The sequence below is a fragment of the Brachyhypopomus gauderio genome, unplaced genomic scaffold (genome assembly GCF_052324685.1).
Source record: "Brachyhypopomus gauderio isolate BG-103 unplaced genomic scaffold, BGAUD_0.2 sc173, whole genome shotgun sequence".
NCBI lineage: Eukaryota > Metazoa > Chordata > Actinopteri > Gymnotiformes > Hypopomidae > Brachyhypopomus > Brachyhypopomus gauderio.
In genome coordinates, this window is record NW_027506994.1 from 254930 (window position 1) to 267103 (window position 12174).

Consider the following 12174-nt stretch of genomic DNA (forward strand, 5'->3'; position numbering starts at 1 on the left):
ATGAGAGAAAGAAAGAAACTCCTGTGACATCATAATTGAACAAGCTTCAACAATGTAATTTCAGGTTTATTGCTTTTCTTGAAATCTTCAGTTTTGACTGCCTAATCATTAATAAGTCTGATTTCTAACAAGCAAAAATACCACCAGTCAGAATGGCCGAGCGGTCTAAGGCGCCAGACTCAAGTTGATAAAACTTCCAAAAGTTGGGATTTCTAGTCTCCCAAAGGATGCGTGGGTTCAAATCCCACTTCTGACAAGTGTTTTCAATCAACAAATGAATCTAGTTTTGCTGGAACTTTCAACACAAGAGCTCATTATATAGTGAGTAAATGAGAGAAAGAAAGAAACTCCTGTGACATCATAATTGAACAAGCTTCAACAATGTAATTTCAGGTTTATTGCTTTTCTTGAAATCTTCAGTTTTGACTGCCTAATCATTAATAAGTCTGATTTCTAACAAGCAAAAATACCACCAGTCAGAATGGCTGAGCGGTCTAAGGCGCCAGACTCAAGTTGATAAAACTTCCAAAAGTTGGGTTTTCTGGTCTCCCAAAGGAGGCGTGAGTTCAAATCCCACTTCTGACAAGTGTTTTTCAATCAACAAATGATTCTAGTTTTGCTGGAACATTCAACACAAGAGCTCATTACATAGTGAGTAAATGAGAGAAAGAAAGAAACTCCTGTGACATCATAATTGAACAAGCTTCAACAATGTAATTTCAGGTTTATTGCTTTTCTTGAAATCTTCAGTTTTGACTGCCTAATCATTAATAAGTCTGATTTCTAACAAGCAAAAATACCACCAGTCAGAATGGCCGAGCGGTCTAAGGCGCCAGACTCAAGTTGATAAAACTTCCAAAAGTTGGGTTTTCTGGTCTCCCAAAGGAGGCGTGAGTTCAAATCCCACTTCTGACAAGTGTTTTTCAATCAACAAATGATTCTAGTTTTGCTGGAACATTCAACACAAGAGCTCATTACATAGTGAGTAAATGAGAGAAAGAAAGAAACTCCTGTGACATCATAATTGAACATACTTGGACAATGTAATTTCAGGTTTATTGCTTTTCTTGAAATCTTCAGTTTTGACTGCCTAATCATTAATAAGTCTGATTTCTAACAAGCAAAAATACCACCAGTCAGAATGGCCGAGCGGTCTAAGGCGCCAGACTCAAGTTGATAAAACTTCCAAAAGTTGGGATTTCTGGTCTCCCAAAGGAGGCGTGGGTTCAAATCCCACTTCTGACAAGTGTTTTCAATCAACAAATGAATCTAGTTTTGCTGGAACTTTCAACACAAGAGCTCATTATATAGTGAGTAAATGAGAGAAAGAAAGAAACTCCTGTGACATCATAATTGAACAAGCTTCAACAATGTAATTTCAGGCTTATTGCTTTTCTTGAAATCTTCAGTTTTGACTGCCTAATCATTAATAAGTCTGATTTCTAACAAGCAAAAATACCACCAGTCAGAATGGCCGAGCGGTCTAAGGCGCCAGACTCAAGTTGATAAAACTTCCAAAAGTTGGGTTTTCTGGTCTCCCAAAGGAGGCGTGAGTTCAAATCCCACTTCTGACAAGTGTTTTTCAATCAACAAATGATTCTAGTTTTGCTGGAACATTCAACACAAGAGCTCATTACATAGTGAGTAAATGAGAGAAAGAAAGAAACTCCTGTGACATCATAATTGAACAAGCTTCAACAATGTAATTTCAGGTTTATTGCTTTTCTTGAAATCTTCAGTTTTGACTGCCTAATCATTAATAAGTCTGATTTCTAACAAGCAAAAATACCACCAGTCAGAATGGCCGAGCGGTCTAAGGCGCCAGACTCAAGTTGATAAAACTTCCAAAAGTTGGGATTTCTGGTCTCCCAAAGGAGGCGTGGGTTCAAATCCCACTTCTGACAAGTGTTTTCAATCAACAAATGAATCTAGTTTTGCTGGAACTTTCAACACAAGAGCTCATTATATAGTGAGTAAATGAGAGAAAGAAAGAAACTCCTGTGACATCATAATTGAACATACTTGGACAATGTAATTTCAGGTTTATTGCTTTTCTTGAAATCTTCAGTTTTGACTGCCTAATCATTAATAAGTCTGATTTCTAACTAGCAAAAGTACCAGCAGTCAGAATGGCCGAGCGGTCTAAGGCGCCAGACTCAAGTTGATAAAACTTCCAAAAGTTGGGTTTTCTGGTCTCCCAAAGGAGGCGTGGGTTCAAATCCCACTTCTGACAAGTGTTTTTCCATCAACAAATGAATGTAGTTTTGCTGGAACTTTCAACACAAGAGCTCATTATATAGTGAGTAAATGAGAGAAAGAAAGAAACTCATGTGACATCATAATTGAACATACTTCAACAAAGTAATTTCAGGTTTATTGCTTTTCTTGAAATCTTCAGTTTTGACTGCCTAATCATTAATAAGACTGATTTCTAACAAGCAAAAATACCACCAGTCAGAATGGCCGAGCGGTCTAAGGCGCCAGACTCAAGTTGATAAAACTTCCAAAAGTTGGGTTTTCTGGTCTCCCAAAGGAGGCGTGGGTTCTAATCCCACTTCTGACAAGTGTTTTTCCATCAACAAATGAATGTAGTTTTGCTGGAACTTTCAACACAAGAGCTCATTATATAGTGAGTAAATGAGAGAAAGAAAGAAACTCCTGTGACTTCATAATTGAACATACTTCAACAAAGTAATTTCAGGTTTATTGCTTTTCTTGAAATCTTCAGTTTTGACTGCCTAATCATTAATAAGACTGATTTCTAACAAGCAAAAATACCACCAGTCAGAATGGCCGAGCGGTCTAAGGCGCCAGACTCAAGTTGATAAAACTTCCAAAAGTTGGGTTTTCTGGTCTCCCAAAGGAGGCGTGGGTTCTAATCCCACTTCTGACAAGTGTTTTTCCATCAACAAATGAATGTAGTTTTGCTGGAACTTTCAACACAAGAGCTCATTATATAGTGAGTAAATGAGAGAAAGAAAGAAACTCCTGTGACATCATAATTGAACAAGCTTCAACAATGTAATTTCAGGTTTATTGCTTTTCTTGAAATCTTCAGTTTTGACTGCCTAATCATTAATAAGTCTGATTTCTAACAAGCAAAAATACCACCAGTCAGAATGGCCGAGCGGTCTAAGGCGCCAGACTCAAGTTGATAAAACTTCCAAAAGTTGGGATTTCTGGTCTCCCAAAGGAGGCGTGGGTTCAAATCCCACTTCTGACAAGTGTTTTCAATCAACAAATGAATCTAGTTTTGCTGGAACTTTCAACACAAGAGCTCATTATATAGTGAGTAAATGAGAGAAAGAAAGAAACTCATGTGACATCATAATTGAACATACTTCAACAAAGTAATTTCAGGTTTATTGCTTTTCTTGAAATCTTCAGTTTTGACTGCCTAATCATTAATAAGACTGATTTCTAACAAGCAAAAATACCACCAGTCAGAATGGCCGAGCGGTCTAAGGCGCCAGACTCAAGTTGATAAAACTTCCAAAAGTTGGGTTTTCTGGTCTCCCAAAGGAGGCGTGGGTTCTAATCCCACTTCTGACAAGTGTTTTTCCATCAACAAATGAATGTAGTTTTGCTGGAACTTTCAACACAAGAGCTCATTATATAGTGAGTAAATGAGAGAAAGAAAGAAACTCCTGTGACTTCATAATTGAACATACTTCAACAAAGTAATTTCAGGTTTATTGCTTTTCTTGAAATCTTCAGTTTTGACTGCCTAATCATTAATAAGACTGATTTCTAACAAGCAAAAATACCACCAGTCAGAATGGCCGAGCGGTCTAAGGCGCCAGACTCAAGTTGATAAAACTTCCAAAAGTTGGGTTTTCTGGTCTCCCAAAGGAGGCGTGGGTTCTAATCCCACTTCTGACAAGTGTTTTTCCATCAACAAATGAATGTAGTTTTGCTGGAACTTTCAACACAAGAGCTCATTATATAGTGAGTAAATGAGAGAAAGAAAGAAACTCCTGTGACATCATAATTGAACAAGCTTCAACAATGTAATTTCAGGTTTATTGCTTTTCTTGAAATCTTCAGTTTTGACTGCCTAATCATTAATAAGTCTGATTTCTAACAAGCAAAAATACCACCAGTCAGAATGGCCGAGCGGTCTAAGGCGCCAGACTCAAGTTGATAAAACTTCCAAAAGTTGGGATTTCTGGTCTCCCAAAGGAGGCGTGGGTTCAAATCCCACTTCTGACAAGTGTTTTCAATCAACAAATGAATCTAGTTTTGCTGGAACTTTCAACACAAGAGCTCATTATATAGTGAGTAAATGAGAGAAAGAAAGAAACTCCTTTGACATCATAATTGAACAAGCTTCAACAATGTAATTTCAGGTTTATTGCTTTTCTTGAAATCTTCAGTTTTGACTGCCTAATCATTAATAAGTCTGATTTCTAACAAGCAAAAATACCACCAGTCAGAATGGCCGAGCGGTCTAAGGCGCCAGACTCAAGTTGATAAAACTTCCAAAAGTTGGGATTTCTAGTCTCCCAAAGGATGCGTGGGTTCAAATCCCACTTCTGACAAGTGTTTTCAATCAACAAATGAATCTAGTTTTGCTGGAACTTTCAACACAAGAGCTCATTATATAGTGAGTAAATGAGAGAAAGAAAGAAACTCCTGTGACATCATAATTGAACAAGCTTCAACAATGTAATTTCAGGTTTATTGCTTTTCTTGAAATCTTCAGTTTTGACTGCCTAATCATTAATAAGTCTGATTTCTAACAAGCAAAAATACCACCAGTCAGAATGGCTGAGCGGTCTAAGGCGCCAGACTCAAGTTGATAAAACTTCCAAAAGTTGGGTTTTCTGGTCTCCCAAAGGAGGCGTGAGTTCAAATCCCACTTCTGACAAGTGTTTTTCAATCAACAAATGATTCTAGTTTTGCTGGAACATTCAACACAAGAGCTCATTACATAGTGAGTAAATGAGAGAAAGAAAGAAACTCCTGTGACATCATAATTGAACAAGCTTCAACAATGTAATTTCAGGTTTATTGCTTTTCTTGAAATCTTCAGTTTTGACTGCCTAATCATTAATAAGTCTGATTTCTAACAAGCAAAAATACCACCAGTCAGAATGGCCGAGCGGTCTAAGGCGCCAGACTCAAGTTGATAAAACTTCCAAAAGTTGGGTTTTCTGGTCTCCCAAAGGAGGCGTGAGTTCAAATCCCACTTCTGACAAGTGTTTTTCAATCAACAAATGATTCTAGTTTTGCTGGAACATTCAACACAAGAGCTCATTACATAGTGAGTAAATGAGAGAAAGAAAGAAACTCCTGTGACATCATAATTGAACATACTTGGACAATGTAATTTCAGGTTTATTGCTTTTCTTGAAATCTTCAGTTTTGACTGCCTAATCATTAATAAGTCTGATTTCTAACAAGCAAAAATACCACCAGTCAGAATGGCCGAGCGGTCTAAGGCGCCAGACTCAAGTTGATAAAACTTCCAAAAGTTGGGATTTCTGGTCTCCCAAAGGAGGCGTGGGTTCAAATCCCACTTCTGACAAGTGTTTTCAATCAACAAATGAATCTAGTTTTGCTGGAACTTTCAACACAAGAGCTCATTATATAGTGAGTAAATGAGAGAAAGAAAGAAACTCCTGTGACATCATAATTGAACAAGCTTCAACAATGTAATTTCAGGCTTATTGCTTTTCTTGAAATCTTCAGTTTTGACTGCCTAATCATTAATAAGTCTGATTTCTAACAAGCAAAAATACCACCAGTCAGAATGGCCGAGCGGTCTAAGGCGCCAGACTCAAGTTGATAAAACTTCCAAAAGTTGGGTTTTCTGGTCTCCCAAAGGAGGCGTGAGTTCAAATCCCACTTCTGACAAGTGTTTTTCAATCAACAAATGATTCTAGTTTTGCTGGAACATTCAACACAAGAGCTCATTACATAGTGAGTAAATGAGAGAAAGAAAGAAACTCCTGTGACATCATAATTGAACAAGCTTCAACAATGTAATTTCAGGTTTATTGCTTTTCTTGAAATCTTCAGTTTTGACTGCCTAATCATTAATAAGTCTGATTTCTAACAAGCAAAAATACCACCAGTCAGAATGGCCGAGCGGTCTAAGGCGCCAGACTCAAGTTGATAAAACTTCCAAAAGTTGGGATTTCTGGTCTCCCAAAGGAGGCGTGGGTTCAAATCCCACTTCTGACAAGTGTTTTCAATCAACAAATGAATCTAGTTTTGCTGGAACTTTCAACACAAGAGCTCATTATATAGTGAGTAAATGAGAGAAAGAAAGAAACTCCTGTGACATCATAATTGAACATACTTGGACAATGTAATTTCAGGTTTATTGCTTTTCTTGAAATCTTCAGTTTTGACTGCCTAATCATTAATAAGTCTGATTTCTAACTAGCAAAAGTACCAGCAGTCAGAATGGCCGAGCGGTCTAAGGCGCCAGACTCAAGTTGATAAAACTTCCAAAAGTTGGGTTTTCTGGTCTCCCAAAGGAGGCGTGGGTTCAAATCCCACTTCTGACAAGTGTTTTTCCATCAACAAATGAATGTAGTTTTGCTGGAACTTTCAACACAAGAGCTCATTATATAGTGAGTAAATGAGAGAAAGAAAGAAACTCATGTGACATCATAATTGAACATACTTCAACAAAGTAATTTCAGGTTTATTGCTTTTCTTGAAATCTTCAGTTTTGACTGCCTAATCATTAATAAGACTGATTTCTAACAAGCAAAAATACCACCAGTCAGAATGGCCGAGCGGTCTAAGGCGCCAGACTCAAGTTGATAAAACTTCCAAAAGTTGGGTTTTCTGGTCTCCCAAAGGAGGCGTGGGTTCTAATCCCACTTCTGACAAGTGTTTTTCCATCAACAAATGAATGTAGTTTTGCTGGAACTTTCAACACAAGAGCTCATTATATAGTGAGTAAATGAGAGAAAGAAACTCCTGTGACATCATAATTGAACAAGCTTCAACAATGTAATTTCAGGTTTATTGCTTTTCTTGAAATCTTCAGTTTTGACTGCCTAATCAATAAGTCTGATTTCTAACAAGCAAAAATACCACCAGTCAGAATGGCCGAGCGGTCTAAGGCGCCAGACTCAAGTTGATAAAACTTCCAAAAGTTGGGATTTCTGGTCTCCCAAAGGAGGCGTGGGTTCAAATCCCACTTCTGACAAGTGTTTTCAATCAACAAATGAATCTAGTTTTGCTGGAACTTTCAACACAAGAGCTCATTATATAGTGAGTAAATGAGAGAAAGAAAGAAACTCCTGTGACATCATAATTGAACAAGCTTCAACAATGTAATTTCAGGTTTATTGCTTTTCTTGAAATCTTCAGTTTTGACTGCCTAATCATTAATAAGTCTGATTTCTAACAAGCAAAAATACCACCAGTCAGAATGGCCGAGCGGTCTAAGGCGCCAGACTCAAGTTGATAAAACTTCCAAAAGTTGGGATTTCTAGTCTCCCAAAGGATGCGTGGGTTCAAATCCCACTTCTGACAAGTGTTTTCAATCAACAAATGAATCTAGTTTTGCTGGAACTTTCAACACAAGAGCTCATTATATAGTGAGTAAATGAGAGAAAGAAAGAAACTCCTGTGACATCATAATTGAACAAGCTTCAACAATGTAATTTCAGGTTTATTGCTTTTCTTGAAATCTTCAGTTTTGACTGCCTAATCATTAATAAGTCTGATTTCTAACAAGCAAAAATACCACCAGTCAGAATGGCTGAGCGGTCTAAGGCGCCAGACTCAAGTTGATAAAACTTCCAAAAGTTGGGTTTTCTGGTCTCCCAAAGGAGGCGTGAGTTCAAATCCCACTTCTGACAAGTGTTTTTCAATCAACAAATGATTCTAGTTTTGCTGGAACATTCAACACAAGAGCTCATTACATAGTGAGTAAATGAGAGAAAGAAAGAAACTCCTGTGACATCATAATTGAACAAGCTTCAACAATGTAATTTCAGGTTTATTGCTTTTCTTGAAATCTTCAGTTTTGACTGCCTAATCATTAATAAGTCTGATTTCTAACAAGCAAAAATACCACCAGTCAGAATGGCCGAGCGGTCTAAGGCGCCAGACTCAAGTTGATAAAACTTCCAAAAGTTGGGTTTTCTGGTCTCCCAAAGGAGGCGTGAGTTCAAATCCCACTTCTGACAAGTGTTTTTCAATCAACAAATGATTCTAGTTTTGCTGGAACATTCAACACAAGAGCTCATTACATAGTGAGTAAATGAGAGAAAGAAAGAAACTCCTGTGACATCATAATTGAACATACTTGGACAATGTAATTTCAGGTTTATTGCTTTTCTTGAAATCTTCAGTTTTGACTGCCTAATCATTAATAAGTCTGATTTCTAACAAGCAAAAATACCACCAGTCAGAATGGCCGAGCGGTCTAAGGCGCCAGACTCAAGTTGATAAAACTTCCAAAAGTTGGGATTTCTGGTCTCCCAAAGGAGGCGTGGGTTCAAATCCCACTTCTGACAAGTGTTTTCAATCAACAAATGAATCTAGTTTTGCTGGAACTTTCAACACAAGAGCTCATTATATAGTGAGTAAATGAGAGAAAGAAAGAAACTCCTGTGACATCATAATTGAACAAGCTTCAACAATGTAATTTCAGGCTTATTGCTTTTCTTGAAATCTTCAGTTTTGACTGCCTAATCATTAATAAGTCTGATTTCTAACAAGCAAAAATACCACCAGTCAGAATGGCCGAGCGGTCTAAGGCGCCAGACTCAAGTTGATAAAACTTCCAAAAGTTGGGTTTTCTGGTCTCCCAAAGGAGGCGTGAGTTCAAATCCCACTTCTGACAAGTGTTTTTCAATCAACAAATGATTCTAGTTTTGCTGGAACATTCAACACAAGAGCTCATTACATAGTGAGTAAATGAGAGAAAGAAAGAAACTCCTGTGACATCATAATTGAACAAGCTTCAACAATGTAATTTCAGGTTTATTGCTTTTCTTGAAATCTTCAGTTTTGACTGCCTAATCATTAATAAGTCTGATTTCTAACAAGCAAAAATACCACCAGTCAGAATGGCCGAGCGGTCTAAGGCGCCAGACTCAAGTTGATAAAACTTCCAAAAGTTGGGATTTCTGGTCTCCCAAAGGAGGCGTGGGTTCAAATCCCACTTCTGACAAGTGTTTTCAATCAACAAATGAATCTAGTTTTGCTGGAACTTTCAACACAAGAGCTCATTATATAGTGAGTAAATGAGAGAAAGAAAGAAACTCCTGTGACATCATAATTGAACATACTTGGACAATGTAATTTCAGGTTTATTGCTTTTCTTGAAATCTTCAGTTTTGACTGCCTAATCATTAATAAGTCTGATTTCTAACTAGCAAAAGTACCAGCAGTCAGAATGGCCGAGCGGTCTAAGGCGCCAGACTCAAGTTGATAAAACTTCCAAAAGTTGGGTTTTCTGGTCTCCCAAAGGAGGCGTGGGTTCAAATCCCACTTCTGACAAGTGTTTTTCCATCAACAAATGAATGTAGTTTTGCTGGAACTTTCAACACAAGAGCTCATTATATAGTGAGTAAATGAGAGAAAGAAAGAAACTCATGTGACATCATAATTGAACATACTTCAACAAAGTAATTTCAGGTTTATTGCTTTTCTTGAAATCTTCAGTTTTGACTGCCTAATCATTAATAAGACTGATTTCTAACAAGCAAAAATACCACCAGTCAGAATGGCCGAGCGGTCTAAGGTGCCAGACTCAAGTTGATAAAACTTCCAAAAGTTGGGTTTTCTGGTCTCCCAAAGGAGGCGTGGGTTCTAATCCCACTTCTGACAAGTGTTTTTCCATCAACAAATGAATGTAGTTTTGCTGGAACTTTCAACACAAGAGCTCATTATATAGTGAGTAAATGAGAGAAAGAAACTCCTGTGACATCATAATTGAACAAGCTTCAACAATGTAATTTCAGGTTTATTGCTTTTCTTGAAATCTTCAGTTTTGACTGCCTAATCAATAAGTCTGATTTCTAACAAGCAAAAATACCACCAGTCAGAATGGCCGAGCGGTCTAAGGCGCCAGACTCAAGTTGATAAAACTTCCAAAAGTTGGGATTTCTGGTCTCCCAAAGGAGGCGTGGGTTCAAATCCCACTTCTGACAAGTGTTTTCAATCAACAAATGAATCTAGTTTTGCTGGAACTTTCAACACAAGAGCTCATTATATAGTGAGTAAATGAGAGAAAGAAAGAAACTCCTGTGACATCATAATTGAACAAGCTTCAACAATGTAATTTCAGGTTTATTGCTTTTCTTGAAATCTTCAGTTTTGACTGCCTAATCATTAATAAGTCTGATTTCTAACAAGCAAAAATACCACCAGTCAGAATGGCCGAGCGGTCTAAGGCGCCAGACTCAAGTTGATAAAACTTCCAAAAGTTGGGTTTTCTGGTCTCCCAAAGGAGGCGTGAGTTCAAATCCCACTTCTGACAAGTGTTTTTCAATCAACAAATGATTCTAGTTTTGCTGGAACATTCAACACAAGAGCTCATTACATAGTGAGTAAATGAGAGAAAGAAAGAAACTCCTGTGACATCATAATTGAACATACTTCAACAAAGTAATTTCAGGTTTATTGCTTTTCTTGAAATCTTCAGTTTTGACTGCCTAATCATTAATAAGACTGATTTCTAACAAGCAAAAATACCACCAGTCAGAATGGCCGAGCGGTCTAAGGCGCCAGACTCAAGTTGATAAAACTTCCAAAAGTTGGGTTTTCTGGTCTCCCAAAGGAGGCGTGGGTTCTAATCCCACTTCTGACAAGTGTTTTTCCATCAACAAATGAATGTAGTTTTGCTGGAACTTTCAACACAAGAGCTCATTATATAGTGAGTAAATGAGAGAAAGAAAGAAACTCCTGTGACATCATAATTGAACAAGCTTCAACAATGTAATTTCAGGTTTATTGCTTTTCTTGAAATCTTCAGTTTTGACTGCCTAATCATTAATAAGTCTGATTTCTAACAAGCAAAAATACCACCAGTCAGAATGGCCGAGGGGTCTAAGGCGCCAGACTCAAGTTGATAAAACTTCCAAAAGTTGGGATTTCTGGTCTCCCAAAGGAGGCGTTGGTTCAAATCCCACTTCTGACAAGTGTTTTCAATCAACAAATGAATCTAGTTTTGATAGAACTACAAACACAATAGCTCGATATATAATGAGTAAATGAGAGAAATAAAGAAACTCTTGTGACATTATAAGTGAACAAGGTTCAACTCCAGTCAGAATGGCCGAGCGGTCTAAGGCGCCAGACTCAAGTTGATGAAACTTCCAAAAGTAGGGGTTTCTGTTTTCCCAAAAGAGGCGTGGTTTCAAATCCCACTTCTGGCAAGTGTTTTTCCATCAACAAATGAATCTAGTTTTGCTGGAACATTCAACACAAGAGCTCATTATATAATGAGTAAATGAGAGAAAGAAAGAAACTCCTGTGACATCATAATTGAACATACTTGGACAATGTAATTTCAGGTTTATTGCTTTTCTTGAAATCTTCAGTTTTGACTGCCTAATCATTATAAGTCTGATTTCTAACAAGCAAAAACACGACCAGTCAGAATGGCCGAGGGGTCTAAGGCGCCAGACTCAAGTTGATAAAACTTCCAAAAGTTGGGATTTCTGGTCTCCCAAAGGAGGCGTGGGTTCAAATCCCACTTCTGACAAGTGTTTTTCAATCAACAAATGATTCTAGTTTTGCTGGAACATTCAACACAAGAGCTCATTACATAGTGAGTAAATGAGAGAAAGAAAGAAACTCCTGTGACATCATAATTGAACAAGCTTCAACAATGTAATTTCAGGTTTATTGCTTTTCTTGAAATCTTCAGTTTTGACTGCCTAATCATTAATAAGTCTGATTTCTAACAAGCAAAAATACCACCAGTCAGAATGGCCGAGCGGTCTAAGGCGCCAGACTCAAGTTGATAAAACTTCCAAAAGTTGGGTTTTCTGGTCTCCCAATGGAGGCGTGAGTTCAAATCCCACTTCTGACAAGTGTTTTTCAATCAACAAATGATTCTAGTTTTGCTGGAACATTCAACACAAGAGCTCATTACATAGTGAGTAAATGAGAGAAAGAAAGAAACTCCTGTGACATCATAATTGAACATACTTGGACAATGTAATTTCAGGTTTATTGCTTTTCTTGAAA

The 12174-nt window shown here is 37.6% G+C and overlaps 20 non-coding genes across 20 annotated transcripts; all 20 read left to right on the forward strand.

Annotated features, from left to right (window-relative positions):
* The first annotated feature begins 1135 nt into the window (after window positions 1–1135).
* Window positions 1136–1245, forward strand: trnal-caa (transfer RNA leucine (anticodon CAA)). Its single transcript has 2 exons — window positions 1136–1173; window positions 1200–1245. It is a non-coding gene; the product is annotated as a tRNA-Leu (tRNA).
* A 549-nt stretch (window positions 1246–1794) lies between these two features.
* Window positions 1795–1904, forward strand: trnal-caa (transfer RNA leucine (anticodon CAA)). The gene is made up of 2 exons: window positions 1795–1832; window positions 1859–1904. It is a non-coding gene; the product is annotated as a tRNA-Leu (tRNA).
* A 219-nt stretch (window positions 1905–2123) lies between these two features.
* Window positions 2124–2233, forward strand: trnal-caa (transfer RNA leucine (anticodon CAA)). The gene is made up of 2 exons: window positions 2124–2161; window positions 2188–2233. It is a non-coding gene; the product is annotated as a tRNA-Leu (tRNA).
* A 220-nt stretch (window positions 2234–2453) lies between these two features.
* trnal-caa (transfer RNA leucine (anticodon CAA)) lies at window positions 2454–2563 on the forward strand. The gene is made up of 2 exons: window positions 2454–2491; window positions 2518–2563. It is a non-coding gene; the product is annotated as a tRNA-Leu (tRNA).
* A 220-nt stretch (window positions 2564–2783) lies between these two features.
* trnal-caa (transfer RNA leucine (anticodon CAA)) lies at window positions 2784–2893 on the forward strand. The gene is made up of 2 exons: window positions 2784–2821; window positions 2848–2893. It is a non-coding gene; the product is annotated as a tRNA-Leu (tRNA).
* A 220-nt stretch (window positions 2894–3113) lies between these two features.
* Window positions 3114–3223, forward strand: trnal-caa (transfer RNA leucine (anticodon CAA)). Its single transcript has 2 exons — window positions 3114–3151; window positions 3178–3223. It is a non-coding gene; the product is annotated as a tRNA-Leu (tRNA).
* A 219-nt stretch (window positions 3224–3442) lies between these two features.
* trnal-caa (transfer RNA leucine (anticodon CAA)) lies at window positions 3443–3552 on the forward strand. The gene is made up of 2 exons: window positions 3443–3480; window positions 3507–3552. It is a non-coding gene; the product is annotated as a tRNA-Leu (tRNA).
* Window positions 3553–3772: 220 nt separating this feature from the next.
* On the forward strand, window positions 3773–3882 carry trnal-caa (transfer RNA leucine (anticodon CAA)). The gene is made up of 2 exons: window positions 3773–3810; window positions 3837–3882. It is a non-coding gene; the product is annotated as a tRNA-Leu (tRNA).
* Window positions 3883–4102: 220 nt separating this feature from the next.
* On the forward strand, window positions 4103–4212 carry trnal-caa (transfer RNA leucine (anticodon CAA)). The gene is made up of 2 exons: window positions 4103–4140; window positions 4167–4212. It is a non-coding gene; the product is annotated as a tRNA-Leu (tRNA).
* Window positions 4213–5420: 1208 nt separating this feature from the next.
* On the forward strand, window positions 5421–5530 carry trnal-caa (transfer RNA leucine (anticodon CAA)). The gene is made up of 2 exons: window positions 5421–5458; window positions 5485–5530. It is a non-coding gene; the product is annotated as a tRNA-Leu (tRNA).
* A 549-nt stretch (window positions 5531–6079) lies between these two features.
* On the forward strand, window positions 6080–6189 carry trnal-caa (transfer RNA leucine (anticodon CAA)). Its single transcript has 2 exons — window positions 6080–6117; window positions 6144–6189. It is a non-coding gene; the product is annotated as a tRNA-Leu (tRNA).
* Window positions 6190–6408: 219 nt separating this feature from the next.
* trnal-caa (transfer RNA leucine (anticodon CAA)) lies at window positions 6409–6518 on the forward strand. The gene is made up of 2 exons: window positions 6409–6446; window positions 6473–6518. It is a non-coding gene; the product is annotated as a tRNA-Leu (tRNA).
* Window positions 6519–6738: 220 nt separating this feature from the next.
* On the forward strand, window positions 6739–6848 carry trnal-caa (transfer RNA leucine (anticodon CAA)). The gene is made up of 2 exons: window positions 6739–6776; window positions 6803–6848. It is a non-coding gene; the product is annotated as a tRNA-Leu (tRNA).
* A 213-nt stretch (window positions 6849–7061) lies between these two features.
* On the forward strand, window positions 7062–7171 carry trnal-caa (transfer RNA leucine (anticodon CAA)). Its single transcript has 2 exons — window positions 7062–7099; window positions 7126–7171. It is a non-coding gene; the product is annotated as a tRNA-Leu (tRNA).
* Window positions 7172–8379: 1208 nt separating this feature from the next.
* Window positions 8380–8489, forward strand: trnal-caa (transfer RNA leucine (anticodon CAA)). Its single transcript has 2 exons — window positions 8380–8417; window positions 8444–8489. It is a non-coding gene; the product is annotated as a tRNA-Leu (tRNA).
* A 549-nt stretch (window positions 8490–9038) lies between these two features.
* Window positions 9039–9148, forward strand: trnal-caa (transfer RNA leucine (anticodon CAA)). Its single transcript has 2 exons — window positions 9039–9076; window positions 9103–9148. It is a non-coding gene; the product is annotated as a tRNA-Leu (tRNA).
* A 219-nt stretch (window positions 9149–9367) lies between these two features.
* trnal-caa (transfer RNA leucine (anticodon CAA)) lies at window positions 9368–9477 on the forward strand. Its single transcript has 2 exons — window positions 9368–9405; window positions 9432–9477. It is a non-coding gene; the product is annotated as a tRNA-Leu (tRNA).
* Window positions 9478–10020: 543 nt separating this feature from the next.
* trnal-caa (transfer RNA leucine (anticodon CAA)) lies at window positions 10021–10130 on the forward strand. The gene is made up of 2 exons: window positions 10021–10058; window positions 10085–10130. It is a non-coding gene; the product is annotated as a tRNA-Leu (tRNA).
* A 549-nt stretch (window positions 10131–10679) lies between these two features.
* trnal-caa (transfer RNA leucine (anticodon CAA)) lies at window positions 10680–10789 on the forward strand. Its single transcript has 2 exons — window positions 10680–10717; window positions 10744–10789. It is a non-coding gene; the product is annotated as a tRNA-Leu (tRNA).
* A 787-nt stretch (window positions 10790–11576) lies between these two features.
* trnal-caa (transfer RNA leucine (anticodon CAA)) lies at window positions 11577–11686 on the forward strand. Its single transcript has 2 exons — window positions 11577–11614; window positions 11641–11686. It is a non-coding gene; the product is annotated as a tRNA-Leu (tRNA).
* Window positions 11687–12174: the final 488 nt, after the last annotated feature.